Source organism: Brassica oleracea, chromosome C8, assembly GCF_000695525.1.
Source record: "Brassica oleracea var. oleracea cultivar TO1000 chromosome C8, BOL, whole genome shotgun sequence".
Taxonomy (NCBI): domain Eukaryota; kingdom Viridiplantae; phylum Streptophyta; class Magnoliopsida; order Brassicales; family Brassicaceae; genus Brassica; species Brassica oleracea.
In genome coordinates this window covers 37,575,890-37,581,107 of record NC_027755.1, presented here as the reverse complement: position 1 = coordinate 37,581,107, position 5,218 = coordinate 37,575,890, and positions in this window count along the sequence as shown.

The following is a 5,218-nucleotide window of genomic DNA, read 5'->3' as shown; positions in this document are numbered from 1 at the left end:
AACTAACAATGATTTTTGTTTACATATTACCCATCAAATAAAAGATAAACAAACACATGCACATCAGGAGATACAAGAGTCAATCCCAACAGACACAAAGGCGGCAACAACATCTCCACCTGCTCACTCATCTTGTCTTATAAAAATAGCTTACATGCCCAATGTCAAGAGGCCAATGTTATTGTGTTCTTATGAGAAATACATAAATCCGTTTAAAACCCATTAAGGCCCAAATACTCAGAACTGTCACTCATTTTATAGTTATTTCTACAAGTTTTCAAGTATTTGTTTTAAAGGTCCGGTAAGAGCAACAAGTTTAAAAATAAAATAAAAACATATAACAATAATAATAAGGATAATAAAAATTATTACTTAATACACACAACTAAACTGTAGAAAAAATATCCAGAAACAAAAGGTACTTTCAACAATTTTAATATAATTTATGTTCTTTCAACAGTACAAAAAAACAAATTAAAAAGACAAACAAACAATAAGTCTCAGTGACACAACAAACAACATTACGAACTATATCAATCACATTACTAACACAGTTTAGTCATTCATAAATGGAGAACAATGCATACACAATTCATCATCACAACTCTAACCCTATAACAATAAAAAAACTTGAAAAACAACTCAAAACGCAAAAAAAAAAAAAAAAACGCAAATTCACAACTATAATAGCCCTAGCAAATATTGAGATGAAACAAGAACTCTGTCCACAACTCCGCGCTTGCGTGGAGGCAATGCTCCTAGTACATACAAAGATTAAAGAATGGCAAAACTTGAGATCAGTTAGATCCACCATATATATGTTAGAAGTTTTTTTTTGGTTATTGCACCAAAAAAAGTTTTTTTTGGGTTAATTATTGAGCCGCCATATAAGATTATTATTGTAAGAATCAAATTTAAGGATGAATTTTCAAATCAGTTCTGGATCTATCGGCCACTGCCATAGGTTCGAAAGCCCAACTTAAGTTTGGACCACACTTGTTTTTTCTTTTATATTTGGCAGCAACCACAATAATCGGCCATGTGATGTATATTTTTGGTATATGTTCGAAGTTGCTATCACTTCATTAACACAACCTGGAAAAGAGATGATTCAATAAATTAATTAAACTTGACTTAGGAATATTCTAGGAGAGGACGTTCGGTTTTTGGTTCGATTTTTTTTTTCTTTTGTTTTTTTTCCTTCTGTTTTTTTTGGGTTTTCGGTTCTTAAGATATAGAATCCGTTTGATTATTTATCAAAATCGTTCATGTTTTGGTTTGGTAAGGAACCGGTTAATAACCAATATTTTTGGTATAATTTGATTCTGATTTTTTGGATAATTTTGGATATTTCGGTTAATTTCGGTCTCCGTTTAGTATGCCATATTAAAATATTTGCATAAATATCAACTATCTTAGATTGATAGAAATAAATATTGAGCATATTTAACTATCGAGTAATTGGGATTTGCTTAGGTTATTCGGATACAAAAATATTCAGGTAATTAGATTTTTTGTATAATTAGGATAATTAAAATATTCCAGATAAAAAATATCTAGATATTTTTTTTGTAATTCGGTTTAGAAGTATTATTTTTATAATATGTTACAATTATAAAACTAAATATAATTAATATCTAAGATATTTTAGATTTGGATACCAATTCGATTTTTGCTTTGGTTCTAATTTGGTTTTAGTTTTTCGATTTTAAAATTTTAACTATGTTCTTCAATAAATGTTTATTATATATATATATATATATATATATATATATATATATATATATATTATTTGGAAAGAATATAAAGAAAAATGAAACTAAAATTAAAAATAAAGAAGGATTTAATAATGAAAATTTGATATACTATTTTTATTTCATTAAGAATATCATTGTAATTAATCATCTTAAGAATTAATGTGAGCGCGACACCTTCGAAAGTGACTTCTCAAATAATATTATAGAGATAAGTACAAACAAAATATTAGATTGTTTGTTTTCTATTCATAATGGAGTCTATCTCTATTTTCTTAATACTTTAAATATTTGATAATACTTAGTAACATTATATCTAAAACTCATCTAAATTTTATGATACATATCTCATATAAATTATATAATACTAGGGTTGGTCCGCGCTACGCGCGAGATCTTAACTATATGTTATTTCCGTTTGAGCAAAATTGTTAAATCATTGTTTGTTAGGATATTGTTTTGTCTCTTACTAATTCTATTGTTACATTATTTTTTGGGATATTATAAATAAATGGTATAATTCATATACTTTATTTAAACTGGAACATATTATGGGAGTGTGTTCAATAATAAAATGAAGTTCAACGTTATTGCATATTATAATTTTGACAGAAGATTTGATTATTCGGCGATTAAGATAACCTTTTATTGCATGCAGTTCATAATACTGTAGTTAAAAACTTGAAGATTCAAGTCTTGATAGCGGCTCTCTTTACATTGGAGCATGTAGATTCAATTTGAGTTAGAGACTGGCTGCATTGTGTAGGCCCGTTAGAGTCATTAGGCTATTACATTTGTTTAGGTCGCATTGTATGGGCTTGACAAATGTGTGTGGCGCTCTCTTAGTAGCCAAGCATGTTGGAGTTCTTCGTTTTTTTGTTCTGGTGGTTGTGATTAATATCTTGTTTGCCAAGCAATTTGTGAGTTTTATATTATTTTTCTTCAGCCGCGGGAATGTCCATGTGGACGCGGATTGCTGCAACGTCTTGTTCTATAAGACTGTTTTTGTATAGATGTTTTTAAGAGCAATTTACAAATATTTTATTTGTGGTATATTTTATATTAGATATGATTTAATAAGGTATAGTTTAAGAGGGTCAGAAGTTTTCTATCTATATATATATTATCTAAGAAGTAATTTTGGTGATTTGTAATCTTATCCATGATTTTAGTCTTAGTCAATAATTTTCATAAATATTTTATTTATATATTTTAATAATAAAAAGTTTCAGAAACATGATAACTACAATATTTTAGCCATAAAAACATTTGATATTATCTTACTTATTATTATAAAAAAATTCCATTTGATTTTAGAGGAGTCAATGATTTTAATAAAAAGATTAATGATAATTATATATTAGGTAATAAACAGTTTAAAGAAAAATATGACAATTATCATCTACACAGCTAATTGATATTATCTTATTAATATTACAAAGCGTCTTTCTTATATGTGATGAAAATATTATATCTATAACTTTGGTATCAAGAAGTTATATATTTTTAGATTTTGTTAATATAAGCTTATCGATAGCATATACCATTTATTGTTTTAATTTATTAATGTTTAGTTTTTTTAAAACATGTTTTCTAACGATTGTAATTTTTGCTAATATGTGTTAGCACAAAAGCTCGTGTTTATGTTCTACCGATACCAAAGCAATACTCGATTACATGTCGTATGAGAAACATACAAAAAAAAACTTGTAAAGAAAAAAGTTGAATATTTTTAAAATAACAGATTTCCTAAAAAATTCAAAAAATTGGTGGAAATATTTATTTACTGTAAATCAAACTTAAAAAAAAAACAGTTATATATATTTTTGTTGTTATTTGGAAATAACATCTTTTTTATAAAATTTTAAAATTAAGATAAATTTTTTTATAATTAAATAGTATTAATTAGACAAAAACATCTGTATAAAGATGTAAAAATATTTTTAATATGTGAGTTTTATAAATTTTAACTCAATAATAAGCATATATATTGATAAAAACTTTGTCATATATATATAATTTGATGTAGGGTTGGGCAAATAAACCGAACCCGAAAACCCGAACCGAATCCAATCCGATAAAAATGAATCCGAACCAATCCGAACCCGGCATAAATACCGAACGGATCTTGTTTTTTGGTATTTCGGGTTATTGGTATTATCCGAACCGAACCCGAACCTAAATGGATATCCGATAGAACCCGAAACATTCAAAATTTCCAAAAATAACTTGTGCCAAACATGATCTCAATTTCTAATATGTATTCAAAAGATATTGAACATCTAAAATAATTACCTATTATATGAAGATTGATGGTTGAAGGTGGCGGTTGAAGGTTGAAGTTTTTAGATTTTGGTTTTGTTTTCATTGAATAATGGTTTTTATTTCATGAGAACTTGGTTTTCGTTTTATGCTTTCATTTATTTGGTTTTCTTTCGATCAATAACTATGTTTACCTTTCATTTGATTTTGAATGATCACATTTGATGTTCCTTTCTTTTTTTTTGAACCAATTTTATTTATATTTTGGTTACAAAATATGTACAAATCAAGTATTTTAAAACCGAATAACCGATTTTACCTATTTTTTGGTTACGAAGTAGATATAAATCAGGTACATTTAAACCGAAGAACCGATTGGGACCCGAATCCGAAAGTACATCGGGTTGTATCGGTTCTTTGAAGATTTACTAACCCCGACCCGAACCCGAATCCGAAACTACATCGGGTTGTACCGGTTCTTTGAAGATTTACTAACCCCGACCCGAACCCGATAGAACCCGAACCGGTCCCGAACAGAATTTTCATATAATCCAAATGGGGCTGATTTTGATAAACCCGAAAAACAGAAAACCCGATTGGAATAAACCGAAACCCTATTGGGGCCCCGAATGCCCATGTCTAATTTGATGTTTGATTTAAAATTTTCAAAAATATTTGAATTAATAAGATATAAACTAATAAATATCTGATAGACATTCATATGTTTGCATAAATTTAAACCACTCGTACAAACGTTGAAGTCAAACAGAATTTATAAGATGGTTCAGATGTTTGAATTTAAACGTTACCAGATGGCACATATCTTATACAATAAAGTAGGGTATGCTCTCTCCTCATTGCGCCACGTCAGCACGGAGGGAAGGGCATTCGCCGACACGTGGCATCTTCTAAAGCTTTGAATCGCTCTCCCATCGAGTTTGACAAAACATTATTACAAGGCTGGGCTATTTATTTCCTATCTTCTTCATTTAGAATTTTGTGCTAATCCGGTTTTGAATATTGGGCTTTATTTGTAGATTGACTCTGGTCCAATCTGGTGGTGTCTTCCCCAAAACGTGTGAGACTAAAGATTGACACAGGCGCCGCCGATAAGCAGCAGCTGGTATCCCTTCCGTCAATGAAGATCAGTGTTTAACGGGGTACTCTTTACTTTGATCACAAGCTATTTGAATTCGTCATTG